The sequence below is a fragment of the Pleurodeles waltl genome, chromosome 5 (genome assembly GCF_031143425.1).
Source record: "Pleurodeles waltl isolate 20211129_DDA chromosome 5, aPleWal1.hap1.20221129, whole genome shotgun sequence".
NCBI lineage: Eukaryota > Metazoa > Chordata > Amphibia > Caudata > Salamandridae > Pleurodeles > Pleurodeles waltl.
The window spans coordinates 10,585,349-10,602,377 of record NC_090444.1 but is presented as its reverse complement, the minus strand read 5'-3'; the positions used below and the strand labels follow the sequence as shown (position 1 = coordinate 10,602,377).

Genomic DNA, 17,029 nt, shown 5'->3' with positions numbered 1-17,029 from the left:
CAAAGTTAATCAGGCTTCTTATTTTTGCTGGAGTATTCTGGCTGTGAGCTATCAGGAGCCTCACAGCTAATGCAATGGAGAGGAGACAAAGGCCCACAGATTCTCACTTCTAAGGTAGTTATGAGGCATGCTTTCGACTTTTTTCAGTCCCTCTACACAAGACATATACATGTACTGTAAGAATGGCAGGTGTTTTGGTCTGTTCCAGTAGCTACACACATAACTGTTTAAATACCACTGTTTTGTTGTATTTCTTTTATAGTGCTACTCATCCCAATGCAGGGTGTCAGAGAGCTTTACATAATACGTACAAATTATACATTAATAATAAATCATATGTGAGTAAATCAATGTGTGGGATGTGTTACATAAGACAGTGAGGGTTACAAGTTGTAGGAGCCATATGTCCTTCATAGCTCAGTTCACTATATTAGAAGTATTACAATTTATAAACTGCAAGTAACAATAGGATCTCTGTGTTAAAAGCAGTAACACACTTACCGGTGAAATAAAAATCTGTAATTTGTTTGTTACATAATGTGCTTGGAAGGAGACATATTAACGCTCTATGATACTTTGATTCAAAACAGGGACTAGAAAAAAAACACAGATCACCAGCAATTACTTTACCTCTAGAGTTATCTGATCACTGATATTATTACCTGAGATTTAGTTGGCACATAAAGATCTCTGCAATAGTCGCCTTAATCACATAAGATTTTATAATGCACACTCTGCAACCAACTAAGCAGAACAGATTTACTGCCACATTTCTTGTTGTTGCCAATTCCTTTGTTGCAGAGCTTTAAAAAATACATGTATAAATTGAGGGATCTGGGTTGCATTTGGTTAATCTCTGCCCCCACTTTGTTTTTCGGACTTGGGCTCTAGTAAAAGCCAAGGGCTTCAGAGGAGCACATCAGGAGTTGTCAAAATACAGGGTGAGTGGGGATCAATGCTCATAGGAGAAGGGTTTGAACACAGAGATGGAGGAAACATGGAAGAGAGCCAGAGAGTGGAAAAAGAAATACAGACACACAAAGTGCTGTCTGGTTGCCACGAGGCTGCAGAGCTGGACCGAGTGCCTTCCTACTGTGCTTCCTGTCACGGGAACGAACAGAGGCCTCTGCCTCCTCAGATGTTTCCATCAGTGGTAAGGGTGCCTAATACACCATGGTCCATGGCCATAACAGAGACCCCCATTACACCTGCAGGGCAGAAGGCCCCCAAACATATCTTGCAAGGTTTCAGATTGCTTGTGTGTGACATTTCCATAGTTTCAGTGTACGTATAAGTGAGATGCACCTGCTAAATGTGTGGCACTTAGATTGACACTTTTTTGCAACTAAAATCCATGGAAACAGATGCATATGCAAAATTACAGTCATTTGAGCCCCAAGAAGCTCGAACTCGGCAGCAGGTGATTTTAAAATAATGATTTCTAAATGATCGACAGCCTCCACCCCAACCTCAGCCCTGGATGCGACGGGACCACAAGTAACAGAGAAATCTCTATGATATAAGCAGCAGCCCACTGAGCTATCCACATAATATACTGTTCTGAAATAAGCTGCTAGACTTTATTTGCAGGAGGCACATTAACCCTCTGCATCTGAGACTCTCCAAACCTCACTGAGCAGGGAGAGTAAAGCCTGCTGCTTGGTACTGACACTATCTGAGGAGTCAACCCCACTGGCTACAGTCAGGATGAGCGACCAATGAACGGGAGGCACAGCAGGACCAGCAACCAATGAACGGGAGGCGCAACAGGTCCAGCAACCAATGAACGGGCAGCAGGAACATCACTCACCAGCCTCATCCGTGACTCCCCAAGCCTCACAAAGCTGGGAGAGTAAAGCCTGCTGCTTGGGACTGACACTATCTGAGGAGTCACACCCACTGGCTACAGACAGGATGAGCGACCAATGAACAGGAGGCGCACGAAGACCAGCAACCAATGAACAGGAGGGGCAGCAGCATCAGCAACCAATGAATGAGTGGGAGCATTACTCACCAGCCTCATCTGTGACTCCCCAAGTCTCTCAGAGCTGGGAGGATAAAGCCTGCTGCATGGGACTTCACTTCCGGTCTCGGCAAATGGGGCCCTTCACTTCCGGCTTCCAATCAAAAGGAACAGAACTTCCGCCCACTGGCGCCGCGGCCCGCCCCTCTCAGGCGCACCTGACTTTCGGTCTCAGCACGTGGACGCCCAGGTACTGTTGCAGTCACGTGAGTGCCGCCGCCCTCCCCTCGCAGAGTGACTTCACTTCCGGTCTCAGCACATCAATGCTCTGTTGCAGTCAGTGACACTGCCGCCACCCGCCTCCCTCAGTGACTTCACTTCCAGGCTTAGTACATCAACGCTCTGTTACTGCTGTAGTCACGTGACACTGCCGCCGCCCGCCTCCCTCAGTGACTTCACTTCCGGTTTCAGCACATGGCTGCCCTGGTTCTGGGAGGATGTGATTGGAAGGGATAGTGTGCGCGTCCTCTTCCTGTGTGCACTGTTTATAGTATTTTTGTTCTTTTATATCAATTAATTAATAAAATAATTTAAGTATAAATCCGCATTCTAAATGTACGTTTCAATTTGGAAAATTCCTCTTTTTATCTCTCCTTTCTGCCTTGCAGCTCTATGTTTTTTAAACTGGGAATTGTCCGAACCGACTCAGGCTGTCCTGGGGAGAGCAGGTATTACTGGTGCACAGCGGGGGTGGTTGGGGCCTTGTACCCCGGAGTCCTGAGGTGAGTCTTATTATGAAAGGGGCCGCCATGGCAGGCTGGAAGCTCTGGGGAGTGAGGGCAGGGAGTCCAAGGCATCTCCAGGAGGGAGTGTGGGGAGGCGGAGCCCAGAGCCCAACAATTCCACAAGAACTGAATGTCCATCCCGCAGGTTTCATTTTTATGAAAACAAAACTTAAAAAAGCTTAATCACATTAAACCACAACGCAGTACATACAGAACACGTAGAACATCTGGGATGCTTCAGGAAAGCCTGACTCACGAATGTAAACTTGGGGCCAGATGTAGCAACGGTTTTTCACGTTGCAAACAGTGAATTTCGCTGTTTGCGACGTTCAAAACCCACATCGCGATGCTCTATTCCCATTTTGCGAGTCAGTAACCTGGTTACCGACTCGCAAAACGGGACTGCGAGTCGCAAAAAGGAAGGGGTGTTCCCCTTCCTATTTGCGAGTCGCAGCACGATGCTGCATTGCTTTGTGACAGCGAACGTGATCCCAAAGCAATCACAGTTACCACCAGTGTCACACTGGTGGTAACCCATTCGCAAAACGGACGGGGTCCCCAGGCGACCCCTTCCCCTTTGTGAATGGCCTGGAAAACACTTTTTCAGAGCAGGCAGTGGTCCTGTGGACCACTGCCTGCTCTGAAAAAATGAAACTGAAATTCATTTTGTAATGCATCTCGTTTTCCTTTAAAGAATATGGGCTGCATTAGAAAAAAAAAAAAGCTTTATTTAAAAGTATTCATGGACATGGTGGTCTGCTGTCTCCAGCAGACCACCATCCCTGTGAGTCGCAAGGGGGTCGCAAATTGCAACCCTCCTTATTAATATTATGAGGTGGGCCTTTGAGACCCCCTTGCAAGTCGCAGATGGTGTCAGGGACAGCATCCTGAATTGCAACTCGCAAACTGCGAGTCGCTCTGACCCGCTATCTGCGAGCAACAATTCAGGATATACCTACATCTGGCCCTTGAACTCTTATTTAACCTTACAATCTTTATGAGTGCAGGGTCTCTGCACATAGACCTATCTTTTTATAACCGGAGACTCCGCACTCGTAAAGATACTACTCGGAAATCCCTTAGTGAATAGCAAAGAATATCAAAATTTCGATCTGTTGCGTCACAATTTTTCAATTCTATTAAGGACTCAGAGGCAATATTATACATTAATAATGTGATTTGTATGCATTAATTAAAACGCATAGATACTTCAACAATATCTGTAACTCTTCTCCACCCATCCAGTGACCAATGGTGTTACAAATTGTGCAATGGCCACATCACCAGGACCTTTCCATCTCACAGAAGTTGGGCAGCTGCTGTAACCTTGAACATCCCTTTGTTGCTGATATACAATAAATAGAACCATTCTTCAGCTGATTACATCTGCACAGTCTTGCCAATATTTCTCTTCTCAAGCCTTACTATCAATTATTTAACAATTTTCCTTTCCTAGCTATGAAATCATGAGAACGCACTGTAGGAGGCTGGACTGGCTTGTAGTGAGTACCAAGGGGTACTTGCACCTTGCACCAGGCCCAGTTATCCCTTATTAGTGTATAGGGTGTCTAGCAGCTTAGGCTGATAGATAATGGTAGCTTAGCAAAGCAGCTCAGGCTGAACTAGGAGACGTGTGAAGCTACTACAGTACCACTTAGTGTCATATGCACAATATCATAAGAAAACACAATACACAGTTATACTAAAAATAAAGGTACTTTATTTTTATGACAATATGCCAAAGTATCTTAGAGTGTACCCTCAGTGAGAGGATAGGAAATATACACAAGATATATATACACAATAGCAAAAATATGCAGTATAGTCTTAGAAAACAGTGCAAACAATGTATAGTTACAATAGGATGCAATGGGGAAACATAGGGATAGGGGCAACACAAACCATATACTCCAGAAGTGGAATGCGAACCACGAATGGACCCCAAACCTATGTGACCTTGTAGAGGGTCGCTGGGACTATTAGAAAATAGTGAGAGTTAGCAAAATAACCCACCCCAAGACCCTGAAAAGTGAGTGCAAAGTGCACCAAAGTTCCCCTAAGGACAAAATAGTCGTGTTAGAGGGAGAATGCAAGGAAAACACAAATCAGCAATGCAACAACGATGGATTCCTGTCTGAAGGTACCTGTGGAACAAGGGGACCAAGTCCAAAAGTCACAAGCAGCTCGGAGAGGGGCAGATGCCCAAGAAATGCCAGCGGTTGGTGCAAAGAAGCTCTTACTAGGCTGAAGAACTGTGAATACTGCAGGAACGACAAGGGCTAGAGACTTCCCCTTTGGAGGATGGATCCCCCACGCCTTGGAGAGTCGTGCAGAAGTATTTTCCCGCCGGATGGACGCCAACAAGCCTTGCTACACGCAAATCGTGCGTTTGGCGTTTTTGGACGCTGCTGGGGCCCAGGAGGGACCAGGAGGTCGCAAATTGGACCTGAAGAGAGAGGGGACGTCGAGCAAGACAAAGAGCCCTCACTGAAGCAGGTAGCACCCGGAGAAGTGCCAGAAACAGGCACTACGAGGATGCGTGAAACGGTGCTCGCCGAAGTTGCACAAAGGAGTCCCACGTCGCCGGAGACCAACTTAGAAAGTCGTGCAATGCAGGTTAGAGTGCCGTGGACCCAGGCTTGGCTGTGCACGAAGGATTTCCGCCGGAAGTGCACAGGGGCCGGAGTAGCTTGCAAAGTCGCGGTTCCCAGCAATGCAGCCCAGCGAGGTGAGGCAAGGACTTACCTCCACCAAACTTGGGCTGAAGAGTCACTGGACTGTGGGGGTCACTTGGACGGTGTCGCTGGATTCGAGGGACCTCGCTCGTCGTGCTGAGAGGAGACCCAAGGGACCGGAAATGCAGCTTTTTGGTGCCTGCGGTTGCAGGGGGAAGATTCCGTCGACCCACGGGAGATTTCTTCGGAGCTTCTGGTGCAGAGAGGAGGCAGACTACCCCCACAGCATGCACAAGCAGGAAAACAGTCGAGAAGGCGGCAGGATCAGCGTTACAGAGTTGCAGTAGTCGTCTTTGCTACTATGTTGCAGGTTTGCAGGCTTCCAGCGCGGTCAGCGGTCGATTCCTTATCAGAAGGTGAAGAGGGAGATGCAGAGGAACTCGGCTGAGCTCATGCATTCGTTATCTAAAGTTTCCCCAGAGACAGAGACCCTAAATAGCCAGAAAAGAGGGTTTGGCTACCTAGGAGAGAGGAAAGGCTACTAACACCTGAAGGAGCCTATCACAAGGAGTCTCTGACGTCACCTGGTGGCACTGGCCACTCAGAGCAGTCCAGTGTGCCAGCAGCACCTCTGTTTCCAAGATGGCAGAGGTCTGGAGCACACTGGAGGAGCTCTGGACACCTCCCAGGGGAGGTGCAGGTCAGGGGAGTGGTCACTCCCCTTTCCTTTGTCCAGTTTCGCGCCAGAGCAGGGGCTAAGGGGTCCCTGAACCGGTGTAGACTGGCTTATGCAGAATTGGGCACCTCTGTGCCCAACAAAGCATTTCCAGAGGCTGGGGGAGGCTACTCCTCCCCTGCCTTCACACCATTTTCCAAAGGGAGAGGGTGTCACACCCTCTCTCAGAGGAAGTTCTTTGTTCTGCCATCCTGGGCCAGGCCTGGCTGGACCCCAGGAGGGCAGATGCCTGTCTGAGGGGTTGGCAGCAGCAGCAGCTGCAGAGAAACCCCAGGAAGGGCAGTCTGGCAGTACCAGGGTCTGTGCTACAGACCACTGGGATCATGGAATTGTACCAACAATGCCAGGATGGCATAGAGGGGGCAATTCCATGATCATAGACATGTTACATGACCATATTCGGAGTTACCATGGTGAAGCTACATATAGGTAGTGACCTATATGTAGTGCACGCGTGTAATGGTGTCCCCGCACTCACAAAGTTCAGTGAATTGGCTCTGAACAATGTGGGGGCACCTTGGCTAGTGCCAGGGTGCCCTCACACTAAGTAACTTTGCACCTAACCTTTACCAGGTAAAGGTTAGACATATAGGTGACTTATAAGTTACTTAAGTGCAGTGTAAAATGGCTGTGAAATAACGTGGACGTTATTTCACTCAGGCTGCAGTGGCAGGCCTGTGTAAGAATTGTCAGAGCTCCCTATGGGTGGCAAAAGAAATGCTGCAGCCCATAGGGATCTCCTGGAACCCCAATACCCTGGGTACCTCAGTACCATATACTAGGGGATTATAAGGGTGTTCCAGTAAGCCAATGTAAATTGGAAAAAATGGTCACTAGCCTGTCAGTGACAATTTGGAAAGAAATGAGAGAGCATAACCACTGAGGTTCTGATTAGCAGAGCCTCAGTGAGACAGTTAGTCACTACACAGGTAACACATACAGGCACACTTATGAGCACTGGGGCCCTGGGTTACCAGGGTCCCAGTGACACATACAACTAAAACAACATATATACAGTGAAAAATGGGGGTAACATGCCAGGCAAGATGGTACTTTCCTACACGCACCTGCAAAAGAAAGAATACACAAAGCAAGCAAATTGCATTTCAAAATTAAGGCCTTTAGTCTTGTTAACTTTAGTCAAGCATTTCAATGTGCAGTTCAAATACATGATTCTATGTGCATATATAACTTCAGAATAACTGCAAAAAGTGAATAAATGTGCTTTCAAATAAATGCAGTATAATCTGAAGCAAGTGTAAATGAACAAGAACTATAAGTCTCCATGTTTAAACTAAACACTAATATACGCACATCTGCATCTCTACTTTCTACAGTGAATGAACGTCAGTAGTATGTTTAAATACTTCATGTTAAGAAAGTTAGGCATACAAAATATTGTGCTTCTGTGACGTGTAAGGGTTTAGCCTAAATTGTGCTGCTGTACTATTTAACCCATGTAAACGTCAGTCTCTCTCAGGCACTGGTATTTACCTGTTCGTGGTGTACACTCTGGGTTTCTTACCATATGATTGCAGCTTTTGTCCTCTCTGAGTGAGCAATCACAGATGCAGTGACTGAAGTTTAAATGGCCCACCTTTTTCTCACTGTTTTGGGCAGGTGAAGCCTGCAGCATGTTAGTGACAACATTCACGATGGGGAATCCCTTCCTCTGGTCCATTGTGCTGGTGCGAGGTCCTACCAGTATGGAGAAATTTGAGTCAGCACAGAGCCTCTATCATCCCCTATTGATGGAGCAGGCACTCTGGTGGATCGTCACTTACAAATTTGTTTTTTTGATCTGGCAGGGCGGCCTAAACACCTTCAGGCTGATGTATGTGAGGTCTGGACAAACTGCCATGGCAGTGTACTTATTCTGCTTCCCCTGAGCGTCTGCTCTATCCTGTCTTACTTGCTAGGTGTAGTGTGGTGTGAGTTAGAAATTACAAAACCCTTTTGGCTCCTAATGAACTCAGTAGACCTGTGTGGTATGCATTAGAACATAGTGAAGTGAATGCAGGTTTAGATGTTGGGTTCACTTTTAAACGCTGATGAATAAAGACGTGTAAAACTACTCTCTGTGTGTGGCGTAGTTATTGGTGAGTGTCAGGAATCCCCAAGGTGCCTCCTGTGTTATCTGTCAGCATCCCCAGGGATTAGGGTTAAATCATATCTCTGTCCTTGCTTAAACCTTCATGTTTCTAAGTAAACATAATGTGATGTGTTACACAATTGGTTTTATCAATGCTTCTTTTACCAATGCTTGTTTGCTAGTGTGAGCAGGTATAGACATGTGCTTCTAATTGGGCGTGGTGACTCCTCTCAAATGCTTTCCTGATTGGCCATAAATAGCAGAGTGAAGCCTGCCTCCCTGCTTGGCTTTGTTTTGCTTCCTGATCTCAGCATCTGACTTGGCAGTCCAGCCCCTGCTGTCATCCTCGTATTCAGGACTTTTGAGGCAATCCTTTTCTTCGTTCCTGTACCAGCTGACACCAGGCATTCCTCCAGCACACCGGAAAAGACTGCAGCTAAGTGACTAGTATTCTCCAGGGAGTTTGTTCTTTGAGCGCCGCGCTTTCCTAGAACAGCTGGTGTATTTCAGACCTCGTATTTTGGCAGATTGCTTATCTTGAAGAGACAAATGCATTTCTGAACATTCTACATTATTATTGTAGTTACTTGCCTAAATGTGCTTCAGGAAATCTGCTTGAGCTCTTCAGGAAATCTGCTTGAGCTCAAGTACTACAAAAAGTGACAGTGCAATTTTAAAAGAGCATTTACGTGACTTTTCTTTCTCTAACAGCATAACTCTTGTATTTAAAATGTGTTATTCATGCCTGTGTTTCAGGTTTGAGGAATTAGCTTTTTGAAGGGTTTTTCACACACCCAGTGAAACCACCCTAACTGTTTGAACCCAGAGTGGACATTTGTATTTCTTGGATTGTTTTTGTTCCTTTTAGTTTAACCCTATGCGTTCAGGAAAGTTATATGTGATATAATTAATGCCCTTGTTTGTCTTTCTTGTGCATGATAAGTGCAACCACAGTTCTAATTGTAGTGTGCAACAGTGAATCTCTGTGAAGCCAGCCCTAGTGTTGCAGTACTTATTGTTATGGTACTCAGTTTGGGTTTTTGGTAATGCACTGTTAGTAATTGTGCCAACAGTTATTATTATCCAAGAAAAGTGCTGGAGCATCCTGGTGTTCTTCTACCGCTCCCGTGCCCATATCAGAAAGAGAGATTTAGTTTCAAGGAAGTTGAGTGCCCTAACTCTACTATCACTCTGTCAACAACGACCTCCCCCCCCCCCAAAGATACAGGGTGCCTGGCTGGACCGGCAAGACGTGGCAGTGTTTTGTCTCTTTCTCTTCCACCCCCCCTCCTTTTGGGACACCTGCCGGGGTTTCTGTGTCCACCAGGAAGCACCAAGAGGTGTTCCAGGAGGTCGGGGGAATACCATCGCCCCTGTAGACATCCTGCTTTTAGGTGAATGGCCGGCCTGGGGAGGAAGCTTCAATTGATGATGAGATAGGGGATTAATAACCTGAAGATCGTCAGTGCTCTCCCAGATAGTTTGCCGTGGTCCAGCACACTGCTTGTGCTCGTGCCTCAGTCGAAGTTCAGAATTAGCATTAGCTGTGGCGTATGTGGAGTCTCAACGCAACTCCAGCCAGTGAGAAGCATTTTCAGGTAAAGCTTCACTGAAATATTTACACATAGTTGGCCAAGAACCAGATGAGAAGGCAGCGAACAGAGGTACCACACTGTAGGAGGCTGGCCTGGCTTATAGTGGGTACCTGATGGTACTTACACCTTGGGCCAGGTCCAGTTATCCATTATTAGTAGATTATTAGTGTTCTAGCAGCTTAGGCTGATAGTGGTAGCTATAGCAGAGCAGCTTAGGCTGAACTAGGAGACATGCAAAGCTCCTACTATACCACCTATATCATATAGTACTATATCACAAGAATCACAATACTCAGTGTTACTAAAAATAAAGGTACTTTATTTTAGTGACAATGTGCCAAAAAATATCTCAGAGGATATACTTCCTTAGGAGGTAAGTAAAATACACAAAATATACACACAAACCAAAATCAGGTAAGTAAACAGTTAGAAAAGTAGTGCAAACGCTGTAGGATGCAATATGCCTAGGGGTAACACAAACCATATACTAAGAAAGTGGAATGCGAACCACTTAGGGACCCCTGGCCTAGTGTAGTGTCTAGAGGGTGTATGAAGGTAGCCTCTTTCTAGCCTTGTTACCCCACTTTTCGCCTGTTTGTGAGTATATCTCAGGGTGTTTTTACTGTCTCACTGGGATCCTGCTAGCCAGGGCCCAGTGCTCATAGTGGAAACCCTATGTTGTCAGTGTGTTTGATATGTGTCACTGGGATCCTGCTAGCCAGGAACCCAGTGCTCATAGGTTTGTGGCCTATGGGACTCCTTCTGGAGGGCACGGACTGTAGTGGCTTACTATTGTCAAGCAGTACTGTGGCTACCGGAAGGGGTCGCCCCTACCTCGGCCAGAGCAGGACTTGCAGGAACCGGGGCCGCTCACCATCCCTCTCCAGTATCGACGGTAAACACAGGGTGAATCGTGACAGATTGCAACGCCCAAAACTCCAGTCGCTGTCCGGAACCATGGAGAATCCCGTGATGAGTACAGAACCAACAAGTCAAACCTTGCTCCTGACGATCCAACAACAGGCCCAAGAACTTCAACAGCTATGTACCGAGAATACGGCCTTTCGACAAGCCTTCACCTCTAGAGCCACTGATGTTCCTACTGTCTCCGCAACCACGCCTCGCTTCTCTGGGGACCCTAACAAATTGCGAGAGTTCCTGGATGCCTTGACAGTCTACTTCGCATTACGTCCTTCACAGTTCATGCAAGACAAGACCAAGGTTGGGTATTTGATCAGCGCCCTATCTGGACCAGCCTTGGCATGGGCATCCCCTTTGGTGACAAGCAACGACCCTAGCCTGTTTAATTATTCAAGCTTTGTCGCTGCCTTTAAACAAATGTTTGAGCGTCCTGGACTGGAGTCTTCAGAAGAGGAAGCTCTATGCGATATTCAACAAGGCAATCAGGACGTCTTACAATACATCGCACGATTTAGACAGTTGACAGCTGAAACTTCCTGGGTGGAGCGTACTTCGGTGACCCTGTTTCGCAGGGGTCTCAGGGATGACATTAAGGACGAACTAGTGCACTCCGCCAGAGTGGAGAATCTCAAGGGTTTAATGGATCAGACCTTAGCAATAGAATATCGTTTAAATGAGCGAAGGGTGGAGAAGAAGAGAAGTAGTATACCATCACACTCGATGACGTCCCGCACCCTTCCTCATCGTTCCGAGGAGACTCGTTCTGAACCTAAGGGTGCTACTGGTGAAGAGCCTATGCAAATTGTCATGGCACGAGGGCCATTATCATCTAGTGAGCAGGAAAACAGACGAAGAAAAGGACTTTGCCTTTATTGTGGTGCTGCTGGTCATCTACTTCGTACCTGTCCCGTCCGTCCAGCCAAGCCCTTGGGAAACGCCAACTCCTGTCCTCTGTGAGAAGGGTGAGGACGGGATATTTCGAGATACCTTCCATCTGTTCCTCAAGGGAAGAAGGAACTGCTCTTTTCCTCTTACCTGTTACCCTACACTTAACAGACGGCCGTGAAGAAAGAGCACTGGTCTTGCTGGATTGTGGAGCCAGTGGTATCTACCTAGACGAGACCTGGGCCAGGGAAAGACAGATTCTGCAAATCCCTAAGGAATTACCAGAACAAGTCCACACGGTGGATGGTTCACTCTTGGCCTCGGGACCTGTCCAGTATACCACTCCTACCCTATGTCTACAATTCGGGAAACATCAAGAAAACATTTCTTTCGATTTAATATCCTCACCGCATCACGTTAAGATTCCTGGGGATTCCATGGCTAACTCAGCATAATCCCTACATTAATTGGGAAACTAGAACCATTTCTCTTTCCTCTCACTTTTGCCTACACCACTGTTATTTAGCAGGAAACTATTGGTCCCCGAAGAGTCTCTTATTTACACCACCTAAGGTGGGATGTTCCATTAACGTTCTACAAGGAGTACCCAGGCATTATCTAGAATATGCAGATGTAGTCCAGAAACCAGAAAGACCTGAACTGCCACCCCATAGAGAATACGATTGCGCCATTCCTTTGGAACCAGATGCCGTGGTTCCGTTTGGGCGAATGTACTCTCTAACAGAGCCTGAGAAGAAGACCCTCAAGGAATATCTAGAGGAAAATGTACAGAGTGGTTTGATTGCCCCTTCCTCCTCACCTGCAGGGGCTCCTCTCTTTTTCGTACCAAAAAAGACGAAAGACTTGCGTCCTTGCATAGACTTTAGAGGATTAAATAAGATTACTACTAAGGATCGATACCCTCTGCCTCTTATTAAGGACATCTTAGAAGCCGTCAGAGGGGCAAAGAAATTCACCAAGTTAGATCTTAGAGGAGCATACCATCTTTTAAGGATAAAGGAAGGTGATGAATGGAAGACCGCCTTCAGAACACCTTTCGGCCATTATGAATACCGGGTGATGCCTTTTGGACTAACCAATGCTCCCTCCATCTCAAAGATTCATGGACGCTATTTTTTCTGATCTTCTACACCAAACTGTGGTCGTTTATCTGGACGACATTCTAATATTCTCTGTCCACCCAGAACAACACACTAAACATGTACTCCAAGTATTAGATAGACTTAGACATCATCATCTATTCTGCAAGCCATAAAAATGCGAATTTGTCCAAACTGAGGTAAAATACTTGGGATATTGCATTAACCAAGTAGGTGTTGCCATGGATTCAGATAAGATTCAAGCTATTCTGGATTGGCCATCCCCCTCTTCCATCAAAGAAACTCAGTGTTTTTTGGGATTGGCCAATTTCTATCGACAGTTTATAGCTGACTTTGCCCAGAGAACCAGTTATATCACACAAACCCTTAAGAAAGACAATCTAAGGAAAGGTTTTTGCTGGACCCAAAACGCTGAGTTTGCCTTTCAAGAATTAAAAAAGGCCTTCATTCAAGCCCCCATTCTACGGCACCCAGACACCACCAAACAGTTCATTGTTGTCGCAGTGCCTCAGAAAGAGCCATAGGGGCTGCCTTGCTACAAAAACAAGATGATGATGGGTTAGAGCATCCTGTATTCTATCTTTCACACATATTATCCGACTCCGAACTGAACTATTCGGTGTTATAACGAGAACTACTCGCCTTGAAGACAGCTTGCACAGAATGGAGGCACTTTCTTATGGGCTCGAAAGAACCCTTTGAGGCCCGGACAGATCACCGGAATTTACAATGCTTGAGAAACTTTCAGTGCCAAAATAGCCGACAGGCTCGATGGGCTTTCTTTTTTAGTCAGTATGATTTTTACATTACATATATCCCTGGTTCTCAGAATATCTTGGCAGATGCCCTGTCCCGTCGTTACCCTGAGTGTAGCGATTCTCCTGTACAAACCCTATTTGAAAAAAATAAGATTATTGGCCTAGTACAGACATTCTTAGACAAGGTTAAGTCTGAATAATCCAACCTTGAAACAACGGAGATGAACAATTTACGACCGCAGCTTCATAAAGACCAGGAATACTATTATCACAACAAAGCCCTGTTCCTACCTAAAAAGATAGTCCAGACGGAAGCCCTACGTATGTGCCACGACTCCCCCATCGCAGGTCATCGCGGAATGAAAGCTACCCAAGAGCTCCTGCTTCGCTCGTTCTGGTGGCCCACCATCAAGGCTGATACTGAGGATTATGTGTCTTCCTGTCCCATATGTGCACAAGCCAAGACACCTCGTACTAAACCAGTAGGATTACTCCGTCCATTATCTGTTCCACCAGGTCCATGGCACACTATATCCACTGATTTTATATGCTCGTTGCCCTCTTCGGTTGGATATCGAGTAATAATGGTAACCATTGATTCCTTCACAAAGATAGCACATTTCACGGCATTAAGAAAACTATCTACGGCTAAGGAACTAAGCCAAATCTTTATCCAGGAGATCTTTTGGCTTCATGGCCTACCACAAGTCATTATCTCTGATCGGGGTCCTCAATATATCTCCCGGTTTTGGAGACAATTCTGTAAGACACTAGGAATAGAGGTGGCCTTATCGTCAGGGTTCCATCCTCAAACAAATGGACAGACAGAACGGATGAATCAAGGCCTCGAACAATATTTACGCAGCTTCTGTAATGCTACGCAGAGTAATTGGTCTACCTATTTACCACTTGCAGAATTCTACTACAACAACTAAGGACACAGTGCCTCGAAAGCCTCCCCTTTCTATTGTTCTTATGGATTCCATCCAAGGGCCTTTCCCATTCCTCTGAAAGAAACTTCCAATCTTCCTGCCATTACCTCATATGTCCGGCAACTACGGGGTATCCAACGTGTCATACATTCAAATCTTGTAGCCACTAAAACACGCATGAAAAGGATGGCTGATAAGAGACATTGTGAGGCCCCGAGCTATCAGGTCCACGATAAGGTCTGGCTTTCCTCTAAATTCTTACCTCTCCGACTAACCCAAAATAAATTTAAACCTCGATATTATGGTCCATTCCTGATTCTTCAAAAGATCAACCCTGTGTCTGTTCGTCTTCGCCTGCCTCTGACTTGGAAAGTACATCCTGTATTCCATGTCTCACAACTCAAACCTTACATCCCTGATCCTATTCACAGACAATTCACCTTCCCTCCTCCTCTGTTGATTGATAACGTGCCTGAATACGAGGTCCAGGAAATCTGTGACTCTCGGGTATTCCATGGTCGTCTCCAATACCTCATTCATTGGAAGGGCTACCCTATGAGTGAATGCTCCTGGGAAGATGCACCTTCGGTTCATGCCCCTCTTTTGATCCGTTGTTTTTTCTGTCTTTTTTCTCACAAACCCGGGGCCTCGGGGGGGACCTACTGTTGCGCTGCGAGCCGCTGCGGCGCAACCCAGCAAAACCACGGGGGAAGCCGCGGTCCGGGTCAAGGGTCGCGGCACGGTATTTAAAGCGCGGCAGGGCCGGAGACCCAGAATTGTGTTGCGGGCCTTGCTGCACTCAGCGCGCGAGGTTAATTCTGTCTTAGGGTGCCTGGGCCCCCCTCCATAGCACCACTCACCTGCCACACGCTTGAGACCTTCCTGAGTATACATGCCTAGTTTTTAAAGCATTCTTTCTCCTTCCCAGCATGCTGTGCACTTCCCGTCTTCCCTGCATGCATTTGTTCCTCTTACACAGGGACATGTCTTCTATCTTTAGTTATGGCTCCTTCCCAAACCAAGATGGTGGTGTTACTTCTTCCTGTTTATCACTTCCTGTCTAGGGGTATATAAGGGGAACCTTTTCTTCTTCTCATTGCATTGCAACACTCCAACGGTGGTGGTCACGCTCCGGCTGGTTTTCTTTTGGAACGCCAGTCGTTCTTGTTCTGTCTTCAGTCTTCCAGATTTCCAGGATCTTGAGTTCTAATCCTTGTGTCCTCCATCTGTTTCAGGGAGTTCCTGTTGAAGGTTTTTTCCCCCTTGGGGTTTTTCCTCTGGGACTCTTTCTGGAGGGCACGGACTGTAGTGGCTTACTATTGTCAAGCAGCACCGTGGCTACCGGAAGGGGTCGCCCCTACCTCGGCCAGAGCAGGACTTGCAGGAACCGGGGCCGCTCACCATCCCTCTCCAGTATCGACGGTAAGCCCAGGGTGAATCGTGACATCTCCTGACCTCTGGAAATGCTTTGAAAGGCACAGATGGTGCCCTCTCTGCATAAGCCAGTCTACGCCGGTTCAGGGATCCCCCAGCCCTGCTCTGGCACGAAACTGGACAAAGGAAAGGGGAGTGACCACTCCCCTGACCAGTACCTCCCAGGTGAGGTGCCCAAAGCTCCTCCAGTGTGTCCCAGACCTCTGCCATCTTGAATGCAGAGGTGTGAGGGCACAATGGACAGCTCTGAGTGACCAGTGCCAGCAGGTGACGTCAGAGACCCCTCCTGATAGGTTCTTACCTTTCTCAGTAGCCAATCCTCCTCTGTAGGCTATTTAGGGTTTCCCCTGTGGGCATCTCACCAGATAACGAATGCAAGAGCTCACCAGAGTTCCTCTGAACTTCACTCTTCGACTTCTGCCAAGGATCAATCGATGACTGCTCCAAGACGCCTGCATAACCGCAACAAAGTAGCAAGAAGACTACCAGCAACATTGTAGCACCTCATCCTCCTGGCTTTCTTGACTGTTTCCTGGTGGTGCATGCTCTGAGGGCTGTCTGCCTTCACCGTGCACTGGAAGCCAAAAAGAAATCTCCAGTGGGTCAACGGAATCTTCCCCCTGCTAACGCAGGCACCAAACTTCTGCATCACCGGTCCTCTGGGTCCCCTCTCATCCTGACAAGCGTGGTCCCTGGAACACAGGAGCTGGGTCCAAGTGTCTTCGACAGTCCAGTGGCCCTTCTGTCCAAATTTGGTGGAGGTAAGTCCTTGCCTCCCCACGCCAGACAGTAATCCTGTGCACTGCCTGAACTGCAGCTGCTCGGGCTTCTGTGCACTTTTGCAAGACTTCCTTCGTGCACAGCCTAGCCCAGGTCCCCAGCACTCCGTCCTGCATTGCCCAACTGGCTGAGTTGGACTCTGACTTCGCGGTACCCTCCTTTGTGACTCTGAGTTGACTGCTGTCCTCATATCTTCTAAGTGCCTGTTCAGGTGTTTCTGCGGGTGCTGCCTGCTTCTGATAATCGCAGCTGGCATTTTATGCTTCTAGGTGCTATTTTACTTAAAACGTTGAAATTGCATATCTCTGGCTCTACTCATTGGATTTGTATGGTTCTGGTATCATTGTGTTTG

General features: G+C 47.0%; 1 protein-coding gene across 1 annotated transcript in view; it reads right to left on the bottom strand.

Annotated features, from left to right (window-relative positions):
- LOC138295256 (zinc finger protein 420-like) overlaps window positions 1-2,379 on the bottom strand; it is a 28,795-nt gene extending 26,416 nt beyond the window's left edge. The window contains exon 1 of the mRNA XM_069233449.1: window positions 2,015-2,379. The gene's annotated coding sequence lies outside the window, so the exon portion shown is untranslated. The remainder of the gene's footprint in view (window positions 1-2,014) is intronic.
- Between the last annotated feature and the right edge of the window lie 14,650 nt (window positions 2,380-17,029).